Source organism: Stegodyphus dumicola, chromosome 6 (assembly GCF_044657685.1).
Source record: "Stegodyphus dumicola isolate Sdum_Otavi_A_Nest chromosome 6, ASM4465768v1".
NCBI lineage: Eukaryota > Metazoa > Arthropoda > Arachnida > Araneae > Eresidae > Stegodyphus > Stegodyphus dumicola.
The window spans coordinates 99221526-99236891 of record NC_140773.1 but is presented as its reverse complement, the minus strand read 5'-3'; the positions used below and the strand labels follow the sequence as shown (position 1 = coordinate 99236891).

Sequence of the window (15366 nt, the reverse complement as noted above, 5' to 3'; positions counted from 1 at the left end):
GCATGGCAATTCCATTTCTGAAATTATTCATTTTAAAATAAAAATATCAGAAATTTCAGACTTTTATTATATAATTATTGTATGTTTCAAACGCAACTGTTTTCTTTCATACTTATTCATCAGCAAATCAATCAGAGGATATTATCTCTCATAATTGTAATTCATTTTTAATGCATACTTAAAATATAATTATATTTCTTACATTATTATAGTTTTTTTCTCCAGTTTTTCACCTGTTTGATTCTTGAGATTTATGGCATTAATTTTCCTATGCATTTTAATTAATTTAGTAATACTCTAATTTGTAATTCCGTATACATTATGAATATTGGCATACTTTGGAAGACACAGTTTGTGTTTAGAACGTAATTTTCAACCTCATTACTTCATTTTATATACATGGATGCGTTTATGTGAAATATTACATATGACCAGAGATTTTTGAGTAAGGTGAATAAAAATAATATTATATATATATATATATAGTCTGATGAAGGAGATAACATAGTTTGCCAACTGATGTAGCTTGGAGCATACAAAATGTTACCAGACGTGCTGATTTAACACTTTTTTGTTTCATTCTTGGGAAGCACATTCATTCCGAACCTGAATTACACAGCTCAATGAACGAAAACTGCGCGACGTTTTTCCTCTCATCTATACCTTTTCTACGCCTTTATAATAATTAAATGCCATAGTGGAAGTAGCAACAGACTATTAGCGAGTGGATAGAAGAATAACGAGACTTGGAATGCTATGTAACAGAGATATGCCAACAAAGTTCGGAATAATTTAGTTTCGGTTAGGCTTTATTTTAATTTGTTAATTTTAAGTTTCCATTTGAAAATTTGAAATTATTGTTGGCTAAAGCGTTACGTAAACGTGTGTATGTGTTTGTGCGTGCATGTAAAAGAGGAAAAATTCCTCAATTTTTGCTTAAATCGGTACAGCATTAAGGGTTATAGAACGTGCCCTACATTTTCTGTTTACGTTGTTTGCATTTTAGATAGTAAAGAAAAAAAGCCTAGCGAAGAAACGTAACTTTCCTAGGCAGAACAAGCAGGTGAAAAAGTCATACGTGATAACTGCGATCATATTTATAATCTCAGAATGTCTTTAATTTGATCCTGAGCAACAAACAGGCAAAAGATTTCGCAGCACAGATAAATTGGAGGGAACGCGTGACGTAACATGCTGCAGAGATATGCAAAATGGTGCAAATCGCATCCTTGAAGCGGAGATATATTTAATTAAAATTTCTGAATTTAATGAACTACTGCGAGATTGTTCGAATAAGTTTAATTGCTTTGCTTCATATTTTATAGCTTACATATTCTCCTTCCTTCAAGGATAAAAAAGACTTGGCGAGAATATTTTCATTTGGAAGAAAGGGAATATGTAAGAAAGATAAAAAATACAATTTGAATTAGCAGTAGCCCCTTAATGCTTGAGTATTTCTCCTCTCTGATCTAAAAATGCTAATCTTTTTCAACGCTGTGCCATATCGAGACTAATCCATGTCATATGACTCATACATTATGCTGGTGATGCAAGTAGAATTAACCCCCCCCAAAACATCTGAAAGGTTTCAGATTTTAAATTACGCCCAAAGGGGCGTTTTTTTAACGTTTTCTGTGTTACCTTTATTTATTAAATATCATGTTCTTTGCAGTTAAACCATAAAATTCAGTTCAATAGCAATGTCACAAAATAGTTTTAAAATGAGCATATAATTTAGAATTTCCGATACACAGTTCCGCGCGCTGGAGATAAAAAGTTTCTACCCCCCCCCGTAGAGTGTTGTCATTGCTCGCTTTTAAATCGTTGAGTTTGTTACGTAAAAATTCGTTAAAGTTTTACAAAGTATGAAATCGATAATGAAACAAATTCCAAATTTCAAATTTGGTCTTCCACATGCTCATATTCGCAGTAGGATTACGTCATTCAAAATTGGATCGCTCTCTGTTACCGTTGTTTTATCACAACGCGAGAAATATACATACATTTATGCAGATTTTTCATTATATAATTTCTTCAAATATAATGCAGGACTCTAACATTTGGTGGCGAAATTTTGAAAAGTGAAACGGACATTTATAGTGATTCAACGCAAAATTGCAAAACGAAAGCAATAGTCCTTCAGGAACAAAGCCCCTTTGGACTAATAATAAATATACATCAATATTAATTATCCAATCGAATGCATTCAGAACCCAAACTGAGGCATTCTGAATCAGGATTCCATCCTGCTTGTTAGTTATTTGCTGTCTTTACTTCGGCCTAGATAGACTGCTGCTTGTTGTACGCTTCTTACTGCAAAGCTGTCCAAAATGTAAACGTTTTGCAATAAGCACGAATTAGAGTGCCGAGTAGTTTGAGGACGCAACATGTTTACTGAAATAAAAAATGAATGCTTAATCTGCTTCGGCTGCCAGGTTGCTTTGGAATATGGATCAACATTCTACGCCACCAGTATTTCTACCACATCATTAATTCTAGATTTGCTTCATTACAATCAATGTCTGCTTTCATTACATATTATATATATATATATATATATATATGTGTGTATGTGAGTGTGCATTTTAATAGAAGTATCCCCCTTTAGTTATAATTATAATTATATATATATATATATACAGAGAGAGAGATGTACATATATATAAATGTTTATCTTTCAAATAATAAATTAATAATAGCCCTTTAACACTCGCCTTCATTCTAAAAATAAAGATAACATTTCTGGACTACGTCTTTTTTAGATTAATCTATGCCACGAAACTTTCGTAACACTTATGGCACAGTAATTCAGAACCTAAACTCTTAGAACTGATAATTTTTAACACAAACCAAAAACTTCCTCTTCGTGAGTTCCATATTGAATAATTATATACTTTAAACTTCTCTCTGTATGCTGTGTGGACGTAATTTTGCTGCGATCGCTTCCTATCACAACAATATCAAAAATGTAAATATTCTGAAAAATAGGCACGATTAGTATACCAAGTGAATTGTGGCCAAAAATGTCAATTGGGAACAAAAATGGAATTTAAACCTCCTTGACTGCCAAGTTTCTTTAGTCATTGCGAATTCTACGTTGTATGTTTCAAGTATCTTCATAATCAGTATTGTAACGCTTTTACCTCTCAATGTTCCTACATCAATACTTCTCTGAAATTTGCTTTTATTACATTTTTAGTCGACAGGATGTGTATCTGTGTTTCAACACTCCAACGGAAAAATTTATTAGACCAGTTCTAGTTATCAAGAAATCTACGCGGCTTTGTCATTCTATGTGCACAGTGAATGATGGGTAAAGTTCCGTTTCACCGAAAATTTTAATGCAAGCCTGTGCCACGCTTATTTTTAATTCCTGCGTTCATAATTGCTCGCTCGAGTTGTGCCAGTGTCTACGAAAAGAAAACAAAAAGTCACACTGTGCGATCGTCTATGATTTAAGTGTTTTGCAAGTAAGCAATGCCTTAAGCTCAACAGGAATATATTTCAATCAACTAAAAAATGATTCACTACTCCATTCATCAGTCTGTGTATAAAAACGTTTTGGACTACAATACTTGAGATAATTCTGTTCCGCATCGAAAGTTAACAGAGGTCATCTAATGTCATTTACTTCGCGCATGTTGAACTGCCGGAGGAAATCCTTTTAATACACTTCTGATTCCTACGTTTTCATATACGGCCTTACGTTTATTCACATGACTTTCTTTCGGTCAAAGTGTATTAAATTACTCTTTTTCAATAAAACAAACCTAATACTGGTTCAGTGATTTTAAATTTTGTATGACAAGTTTTAGTTAAAATTCTCACTATTTATTTTTATTGTTTTAAGATAAAACTTAGTATATATTATTCAAAGAATGCAAACCCAAGTATTCTGACATTTTCATTGAATGGTTTTTCATTTACATTAATTATTAATTAAATTAATATGCGATACTTATTAAATTAATTGTTTTATGAAAATAAAAAATTAAGAAATGCATAGTCAAGCTTAAATAACTTTTTGAATTAAATAAGCAAATAATTTAATTTTTTTCAGGAAAGATTATTAAATTGTAATATCGTTAATCATAGTTATGAGTTATTTTTAAAATGTTATAATTAATTTTAAGACTTTTATAATTATTTTAAGAATGAAATGAATATAAATAGAACTAAAATTCATACAGATAAGTAATATGAAATTATGGTAGATGCATGTTAAAATTTAGGGGTGATTTTATGTTAAGTATACAGTACGCTGAGGGAAGTACACACACAGAGGACTGTTATCACCTCTGTATAGTTGTTCCTTTAACCCTTCTCATACAACATAATGTAAGATAAGTCTCCCATTTTATGATTGACTGTATTTTTATATATTATTATTATTATACTTTTTTATTGTGGAATGTATTAGTGCAGTTCACAAAAAGCCTGTTACCTTATGCAAGAAACGGACGCCTTTTCCAGCAACTGCCTTAAAATCCTTGAGCCGCTGGTGAAGAACAGACACTCTGGTTAGCTCAAGTGGATAGTCGTACTGATAAAAATTTTTGCTTAGAAGCAATGTGGTGTCCTGAAGTTCGGTAAAATAAGGAGTTGCAAATGAAAAGATAACTAGAGTGAAACCATTATTTCTGTATTATTACTCCTCCTATGCTTGTGAAGTTAAAATATAATTGATCAATATGAAAATTAGTGACATATACTTTTACATGTTTAAATTAATTAGAATAAGTAATGGTTATGTAGAATATTTTGTGATACTCTGTGATGACGAAAATTTTCTCTGAAGAATTATGTTTATGTGAACTATAAAACAAAAAGGCTTTTTGAACTGAAATGCTGAAAAATTTAATAGAACTCTGAAAAAATAATGTTTTTTTAATTCGTTATCAAAAAGTATACGGCTATTTATTTAATTATCGTTGATCAAAGTTTTATGATTTACTTTTTATTTATTTGCTACCGCTTTAATGCTTTTTCTTTGAAAAGGCTTCTCTGTCGCTAAGCCTTTTTTCTCTTTAAATTTTTCTTTTAAAAAAAATGGAAGAAAATTTTAAAAAGTATGTTCAAGGTAAATTATAATTTAAATTAGCAACGTAAATTAGTTTTCACTCTGTATTCTAAAAATAGTAATCTCTATTTTCACTACGCCCTTTCGAGATTAATCCATGTCATACGATTCTTACGTCATTCGGATTATGTGAATGGAAATTAAACAGCCAATGATAATTTTACAGCAGTATTAATACTTGTAGAAAATTCAGAAAAAGATATTAAAAATAAAATATGTAATACAAAACAACATCCTAAGCATTTCACGAAGCAATTGCGGCTAACAGAGCTACAGCGGATAAAACACTTCAGTATGAGGAGCTGAAACACAGCAACCGACCATCGATAGCTATCAAAGACTTTATTTGAAACTCAAGATATCTACACGTAAAATACGTTAACTAATTTGCATCCTAGTGGGAATGAAAGAAAAATGAAATGATAGTAAAGATAAAAATAAGAAGAAAACTGGATCAATTAGCATAAAATCCTACAAAACGATGTTTATTTAACGGTCTTATGCACTTCGTGGATCTAGGGTTACACTGTATAGTTAGTTTATTTCTTGTAGATTTCTGTTACTACATACTTTTTTCGCAAACTTGAAGTTTTTTTTAACATATTTTTAACGACCTAGGATTTTTTTTTTTTTTTTTTTTTTTTTTTTTTTGGAAAGCTGTTGTTGTCTTGTCTATATTCCATGGAACAATGGTTGCCAGAGCTTATTCCGAAGAGAGATTGGACCTCTATTTTCCACCCCCAATTTTGACGGAGAGCACCACGGGGGGGGAATCCGAGGGCCTCCCACCCCTCTCCATTCCCACCAATCCACACGAGAGGACTTTCGGCTTGCCGCATATTTAGAATGCCGCCATGCCGCACCGATACTATACATTTACAAGCATCCATGTCTTCTCCGGGATTCGAACCCGGGCCTTTCGGTACCGTAGTAGACTCCCCTAACCACTGTGCCTTAGATTGTATAGAATATAAGAAAAAAATACGTACTTTCCGCAATTGAATTCATTCCCTTTCTGAACAATATCAGAATAAACATATACGATATTTCAGAACATTTAGTTCTATATTAATGCTTCTAGATTGAAATGTCTGTATTCTTTTGAAAAGTGGTTAACATCAATATTAACCTCATTTAGATCTCTACAATAGGTCCAAATTTTCTTGTAAAATGCAGTTTTGTTTTAAAGTTCATTTTGTATAATACTACAAAAATAAATCAAAAGTACATAACGCACATGCATTAATATAATGTTGCTGTTGTTATGACTTGTCTGACAGTAACATCAAAACAGGCCTAAGAATTTCGTTACGCAAGGAATGCAAGATTGCGTCAGTCTTTGGCAAGAGCCTTGAACACCATACAGGTGACAGTATGAATTTGCTCACTTCCGCCCCCAATTTTAATTGGAAGGGGACAGGTATAAGGGTCTCCCACCCATCTTCTCCTACACTAACCTCTCCAGAGGATTTTCGGCTCCCCGCATATTTAAAGTGCCCCCATGCCGCACAGACACTATCCATTTACGAACATCCATGCCTTCTCCGGGATTCGAACCCCTGCTCTTCGATACGGCAGTCAGCATCACTAACCAATATGTGGACTGGGGAGCTGTTAATAAATTATTTAGCGATATTTATGTCTTAGTCTGCATTTCATAAGTAATGCTTAGTACTTACTATAAATATATCATTATAACTGAATATTCAAGAATAAACTATTCTCCAAATAACTTAGCTGAAATTTTACATAATTATTCCATTCATCAGCGTACTTCTGTTACATATGTACAATTCTGCATTAATGTTTGCTTTATAATAAGAGCAAAACTGACGCGTGTTTGACTTACGGCAAACTAAATTAACGGCTGATGTACATATTCGCATCATGAAGCCTGAGAACAATTGAGAATGAAATGCATCCAGGTCATAAAGTCCTAACAAGCTGCTCGATAAATTTCATCGTTGTTATGTTACTGATTTATATTACGTTCAATGGTTACTACTTTTCCGAGCGGTTGTTTCTACCAAAAGCATGCATACTCATTACTCGCCTTTTTAGGTTTTTACTATTATTAAGAAAACTTTTTGGCAACATATTACTAAATCAAATAAAAATCCCGGACTAGAAAGCAATATAATTAGGTAATCAGGAATTAACAACAAACTGAGTCAAACTGCTTTTCTTAAATCGTTATCTTAAGCTATGAAAACGTCAAAAAAGAATCATGTTTATTTAAAAAAAAATAGTAAATTAGTAATGAGAAGTTCCAGAATTCTAATGAAAATATATTTTGATGTTTTTAAATAATCAGAGTATCGTTCGTGATAAAATTTAAAATAATTAATAAAATTATTTCTCCAAATAATGTCAAATGTGCAGATGTAATACCGTTTCGCACAGTAATTAATAGCTACACGAAAATCACATTCCCTTTTGCATAATAACTGAAATTTTCAGAATTTAACTATATGAGATAGCATCGTATTCTGCGTCTTAAATACGGTATAGATCCGCGTTACGCTATTAGAGAGCTATTTTCTCTTAATAATAAGTCATTCAAGATTTCCCAAGAAATTGCGAAGGATTTGCTCTAGCAATGACTAATTTATGAAAAGTTTATTTAGCTAAGGATAGAATAACTAGCAGACGTAATGCTTACGTAATCCATATCAATGGATTATTTTCTTCATATGACTCTAAATGCATTTTTGACATCTTTATAGTTTTTCCTGTTAATTATTTTTAATGTAAGCCTTCTTGGAATGTTAACGTTCCTAATTTTCTTCTTCATTCGCAGATATTTATGTTTTCGCTATCTTTGAAACCTTTGAAGCTCTTCCAAAACGTGAATTAAAAATTTAAAAAATAAGCTTAAATATAATGCAGCTTCCAAAATTCTATCACCCAATGAAAGGTTCAAAATCTTTCCTTAATTGTGGAAGAAAATGATTCCTAGAATTTTAGATCCTAAATATTCAAATTGGTTATTTTTGGAAACGGATTTTATTTTCAAAATCGGTAGAGAATGTTGCTTCAAATTCGGCAAAGCATGTTGATTTATGATAAATGAGAAGAAATTAAAATAATTCCAAGTATCGTACAGAATGCAATGATTTTCCAGCCAGGAAACAGGACAATGTAATTCTTCTAATCCCTTATTTCTAAATTCCTGTTGTGAGTTATACTAATCACACTTATCAAGAAATCATGCAAGGGCATACTATATTTGTTACAAGAATACCATAATGCGTGAGTGGCAGAGTTCTTTTATATATATATGAGGTTCCAAACTCTGTGCAAAATTTGATGGATGTTGGGACTTTAAATAAATAATTTTTGCTAATGAATATAGAGTCATCATTGGATGTAGACAAATTGCTTGCAGATAAAAGAAAACTATAAATGTGAACAGTACTTTTTCATTTACAGAAATCGTGTACTTGGAGTGTGGTGGGTGGCGCGGGAAGCGCTCAGATATTCGCAGATTCAGCTCGTGCAATTTAGAAACTATTCTCGGTATAATCTAATCATAACAGCAACACCTACTAGCAGCCGAGCAGCAGATATCCCTAGCACTTCAACCTGGAATTCCATTATTAGACGAACAATTTCGCGGAGGTCCCCGTGGATAGAACTGCTTTCCGTTAGAAACTTTTCCAAGAAGCATCCTTCTCTCCTGGTAGATAGCCCTCACCTGCTTTGATATTATCAAATAAACTCAATGAACTAAACTATAACAGTAACGCTTCTATTTTACTTCAATTCTATATGCATGCCAGCCACGTTCGTGAAATGTTCCGTGTTAAACGTGCAATATCAGCTTTGTGAAAGCTGAGGCAAACAATAGCCTCTTTTCGTATTGCGCAATGGCTCCTTTCAATAGCGAGAAAAACAACTTGAACCTACGGACATATATTAGGTATCGTAAACAATTTTTTTCAAGTTTTTAAACAGAAAGTTTAGAAGAATAAATGCTATTCAATGTTCGATTTGTATCAAGACTTGAGACTACATAGCATGTATTACACCCATAGCTTATAGCCGAGAGGGAGAACATCAGACACGTCTAAAAGAGAATAGACAGATGAGAGTTTGTACAATACGGATCAACACATATATGTACTTCAAATATACATTCAGTTTCGGCAACTTTCACTCTGATTTTTTACTTGTATGCGGCGCTTCTTTTGTGTTATCGTTGAGCAGCTTTTATGAAGATAAACTCTTTATCGAAAAACTGCATACTGGAATAAAAGGCAATAGCAATTAGTAAGTAGCTAGTACACATAAGGTATTTTTTGAAAGCAGGAGACGTGAAAAATGAGCAATGCCATCCCCGGAAGTCGAGTCACGGACCTCTCGAATACGCGTCGAGCGTGCTGACCACTACACCACGAAGGCATGCTAAGAAGGCGGGAGAAAAACTTTACATATTCTCCTTTTCAAAGGGAGATTGAGAATTAAGGGATCCAGTCGCCAAATTCTGGTGGAAAATCATCATCCACCCACTTTTTTAGTTCGAGCGCCACTGTAAAGATATATCAAATAATTATTTGATATATCTTTACAGGTTATCTTAAAGGTATTTTTTGAACGCAGAAGAGATGGAAAATGAGCGATGCCCTCGCCGGGACTCGAATCGCGGACCTCTCGGATACGCGTCGAGTGTGCTGACCACTATGCCACGAAGGCATACTATAAGAAGGCGGGAGAAATACCTTATAGAGTATATAACATAATAACTACTGATTGAAAACTTAGATCTTTTCTAAATGCAGAAGAAACATAAATCTTATAAGAATTTATAAGTTTTGCCATTGCATATTGCCAAGTATTCGTAAATTAAAATACATGTCTAAGAAACAATACTTTTATGTATCATAATTTGAGTTCCAAATGCTTGGAGGCACTTTTTGTGCCTTTAGTATAGCAGTATAGTATTTTTGCCTTCAGTTTAGTAATTATAACTTTAGTATAGTATGATTTTCATACTTTTAATATGAAATTTTCTGTTTTTGCTTTGTAATTCATGCCTTTCTATGACACTGTGAATTAAACGTTGTTGTTCAAAATTGCCGGACATTTGTAATTTGATGCATTTATCAGGAGTGAACTGAAAATAGTGGAAAGCCTTATTAAGCAGTTTTATGATTACACTTAACTGTAAATCTAATAACAATGTACTTTATTGCTGTATACTCCCAAACACAGATGGTTTCTTAACATTTTTCTCATGTATCAGTTTTATTTATAAATCAGCCTTTCCAATCTAATTGAATAAAAGACAGCCTAATATAAATACCAAAAGAAAGTTTTCAAGCTACAGTATTTTTACAGAAATATCAGGCTGGCATCTAAAATATTCTTATATGTATATCTAAATATGTTAAACATAAGTTCAAAAGTTATTTAAATGTTCTAAATGCCATATCCAAAAGACATCTAAATGGCATCCGTCCTCCTAGCTTCAAATTTAAAATGATCTGATCTTACGTTAGGGTTGGTACTTATTGCAGATAGAAAAAGTAGATTTGCAGGCATAAAGTGAACGATATGTTAATAAGCCTTATTTTCTTGGCTTTAAAACTGAAGAAATTGAATATTCAAAACTGTTTGATTTGCATTTCAATTGCTACAACTTAAGACATTATTTCATTTGTCTTCAATAAATTTTCATTCCATTTTACAAAGACGTCTAGGGGAATTTAATGAAGTGACGTACATTCCAAACCGTTAATTAGCTAATTAATCGTTAATCTGTGTGCTTATTTCTTTTCTTAAACGATTTTTTCTTTTGCTAACAATGCTCTTTTTTGTTATATATTTGATTAAAAGGAGACAGAAAAGTCTGTGCATTTGTTGCGTTTCATATCACATGTCCCCAGACATATGGGTTTTTTTCCCTCTTATTTTTTCATATGAACTGATTGACGGGAAAACTCTGTAGCCTTTAATAAAAGTGATCTTTTCAATTATATCCTTCAACTTTGATATTTGAGAAATGTAAGATATTGTGTTTCACCTCTATTCTTTTCATAAATACCAGTCAAGAAATAAATTTTTCTTTTTCCATAAAAATGAAGTTGTGTGCAGGGAGAAAGTCTTTCAGATATCAGAATTATTAATTGCATATTTAATGAGCTTCTTTAGAAGTTTTGTCTCCAAATGATGAAAGTTAATAATTCTTAAAATTCAGTGATGTAAAATTGCCCCAAGTTTTTCCAATTTGAATTGCACTTATAAATTTGTATAACATATGTTGCCATTATTTGTAAAATAGTAAGAAATAATTTGTATAAATAGAAATGCTAAATAGTATGTTTTTGATTCCAGTTATTTTATTTCGACTAATTTTTTATTAAAATGCAATAATTTAATGTAAAATTATTTGCTAAGTCATTGGAAAGTGAAAGAGTGAGTCAATATTACTAACTCAATCAAACTTTCAGTAACATTAATGATAAATTGTTTAATGGAATATATTTTAGTAAGCTTTAATGATGTCATGTATACTCGACACCAGAGGATAGATGTTCTTGCTATTGTTAAAGAAACAATTTCTGCTATAACAAAAATTCTCTGAGAATGAGTGAAGTGTTCATAAGATATCTAAAGTATATTTTAAATGGAATGGCTTGATAAATGTTTTTATTTAATTCCGACCTGCAAAGTATTTAGGTTCGGTCCTCACTGTGGTAAAAACGTCTGGTGTAAGGCTAGTTATGCCAGGTCGTATCATTCTCTCATTGAAGAGGTCAAGATCATTGTCTTATTTTGAAGCTTAATTTCGATAAAACGACAAAGGACGAAATATGGTGGGGTGAGGTCAGGATGTTGAACGGACCACATGATAGGACTGTTTCTGCTCATTCGTTGACCTGAAAATCAGCAATTCAGCAGAATTTGCTTATGATTCGCAAGTGGGGAGATGTTTCTTGTTCAAAACATATCTGCAAGACAGCGTCTTCCCTTTTTATTTTGCTCGGTTTGAGGGAACAGAAAAGTTTGTAGCATACATAGACGTAAATACATAGACAAAAAAAAATACATAGACGTTAAAAAATTCAGGTTGATTGTAATAGCATATTAACACAGTAGATAACATCGCAGTTCTTGACTCCTACGTTCGATTGACTGCAGAAGTGGAATATTATAGGGATGTAACCTAAATGTATGCATCAGGACATATACTGTTGATCTAGGAAAATGTAACTGGTGTAGGCGGCATGAAATGGCAACTCAAGACAGCAAAAAAAAATTGTTTTAAATTGAACTTTTACTGTCCAATGCCGTTTCGTACACTGTTGAAAAAGCATGCCACAATTTATTTAAGACTGATTTTGAAAACGGCTAATTTTAATACATTTCCTGTTATTTATACATTTCAGAAACTTCATGAACCCTACTATTCATTCTGAAAGGCCCTAATGTAATCTATTTCTGACGTAAAAATTTTATATCAGCCTCTTCATTTATAGTGTTAATTGGTTTCTACTCATTTCAAGGAAATATATTTTTTGGAAATAGGTTTATGTAATGCATTCAACAATTCCACAAATATCTATTTAAAAAAAGACTGTCCGAAGGAATCTTTATCTTAAAATCATCTTGTGTCTTCTCTCATTTACTTTAACTAACCTATAACGTATTTCCCCCACTTTCCTAGAGTGCCTTCGTGGAGCAGTGGTTCTGCACGCTGGGTCGGTATTCCAGAGGTCCGTGGCTCGATTCCCGGCGAAGGTGTTTGCGAATTTTTCATCTCTTCGGTTTCCAAAAAATACCCAATGTCTCTACAGTGGCGCCCGAACTAAAAGGGTGTTGGATTCTCCTCACTCAGAATTTGGCGATTGAGTCCCCTAAAAACCCCAGTCGCCCTTTGAAAAGAGGAGTATATAAGATATTTTTCCCACTTTCCTAGTATGTCTTCGTGGCGTAGTTCTGCACGCCTGACCGGTATTCCAGAGGTTCATGGTTTGATTCCCGGCGAAGGCATTGCTAATTTTTCATCTTTCTTGCTTCCAAAAAGTACCTAATGTCTCTACAAACCTTTCACAATATCAGGTTGCAAGGACACAAACAATTGTTGAGACATGAAGTTATTTTGATGCTGGAGATGTGAGAAATGAGAAGTGCCATTGCAGGGAAACGAACCTGAACCTCTGGAATACGCGCCGAGTGTGCGCTACTGTTACATAGAAATGGTAGCACACTCAGCGAGGTAATTGGAGGTGACAGGAGGGAGAAAACAAGTAACTGGGGATTAGGGGAACCAAACGTCAAATCTTGGTGGTGACGAATTATTGTTCACCACCTTTTAATTCGGGCGCCACTGTAAAGACATTAAGTTGTTTTGATGCTGCAGTTCTGAAAAATGAGCAAGGTTCTCACCAGGAGTCGAACCTGGACCACTCGAATACGCACCGAACGTACTACCGTTACACCATGAAGGCATGCCTGGAAGGAGGAAGAAAATATCTTATAACAACCTACCGTACTCTCTTATAATGCAGATGCCAGAGTACAGGTCTCGTAACCTCAAGATAAGATAATTCATTTCTAGGCTAAAGCATATTAGACTTTTCAAACACATTTTGTGAGTATGAGTGCGAATTATATTGCATCAACAATCTGAATTTCTTCGTCACCCTTTAATGAAATATTATACAAGGATGGATTAAAAAAAATAGAAGTGTAATGAAAGTTATTTATCATCAGTAGACAGGGAATACAAAAGGAAATTAAGAGGCATATTTGCCAGTCACTTTTCCATGTAATCATCAAATCTCTTTAGACACTGATCTGAACGCAGTACCAACATATTTAACCCAGCTCAGTAGAAATCACGGCCCTGCTTAGTCAGCCAATTCTCGGCAGCTTATTTCGCATCACTGCCTAAAGAGAACCTTGTTGCAGATAAGTGTTTCTGCAATTTGGAAAAAGGAAAGAGACAGGTGCCCAAACTGGGCTGCACTGGGAGGAGGTGTTCCAGATTTCCCACTTGAACTTTTGTAGAAATTCTTCAATTTGGCGCAAAGTACTGAGTCTGGCATTGTCATGCAGGAGGATCACACCAACATACCAGGGCGTTTGTGTCGGATAGCTTCACGTAACCTTGTAAAAGAGGCAATTCATACTTTAATGGAATATCTCATAGAAAATTGTGATAATCTAAAGGCAGCATAAATTAAGCATCACAATTCCACATCAGCATTATTTCGACATAATTAGCATCACTTCAAGGCAGCACAACTTCAATCAAAAAATATGAAACTTACTTCAGACTAACTATAAAATTTATCAGAACTTTATCAGAACTTACTTCAGACTAACTATTAACTTCAACAGATAAATAAACTTTAACAGACTTATGAACTGTGAACTTTTATGAATAGTGAACTATTTATGAATTATAAACTATTTATCAACTGCGAACTATTATTACATTTCAACAAATCACCAAAATCCTATTTTATTTATTATGTATACTATAACCAAAATTTTGTATCTAAATCATTATTTTTATTCTACATTATGCATTCTATATTCTATGTACGTACCATCAAAATATCTTTAATATTTATATGAATTCTGTCAATTTTTGTCAAAATTATGTATACATCAAAATCAAATTTTTATTTTAATATAAAATTTTGTGGTTCCATTGAGGGAGCAATAAAGCTGAAGGTCTTCATGGCGGCACAATTGATCACCCAGTGGTCTCTTGTCTCCTGTAAAAGTGGCACTGTAACGATCAGCAGTAACGGTATGGCCAAAATCCAAGGGTTCAATCAGTATAACACCACATGAACCCCCAGAATATGATTGCCATAACGTTGCGGGAAAGATGTAACCTTAAACTTCTTTTTCGCTAGTGATCCAGCGTGTTTCCAGTACATAGTGGCTCTTAGTTGGGGGGATGAAATGATGAAGCCAAGTTTTGCTCCCAGTAAAGAGTTGATCAATGATGAATCATAACGCTGAAGAAATGCGAGGCTGCATATCATTCGAGTAGTTTTGTGCTCCTCGGTTAATGCATGTGGTAAAAGCGAAAGATCAACTCGTATAATCATAGACTAACTATTAACTCGTATAAGAGTCAACGGGAACAAGCCTTGGAATATCGCAATATATCACGAACCGTGTGTTGCACGGTACCATAGTTTGGCCCCAGTTACGATACGATTGCAGGCACATTTACTCGTCGGTTATTATGAACATTTCTACAACTCGAGCCATAATGATTTCTGTCATTGAAGAATTTTCACGACTGCTCGCTGCGGTTT

General features: G+C 33.5%; 1 protein-coding gene across 1 annotated transcript in view; it reads left to right on the top strand.

Annotated features, from left to right (window-relative positions):
• LOC118185653 (QRFP-like peptide receptor) overlaps positions 1 to 15366 on the top strand; it is a 399923-nt gene that overhangs the window by 12780 nt on the left and 371777 nt on the right. The window lies entirely within an intron of this gene.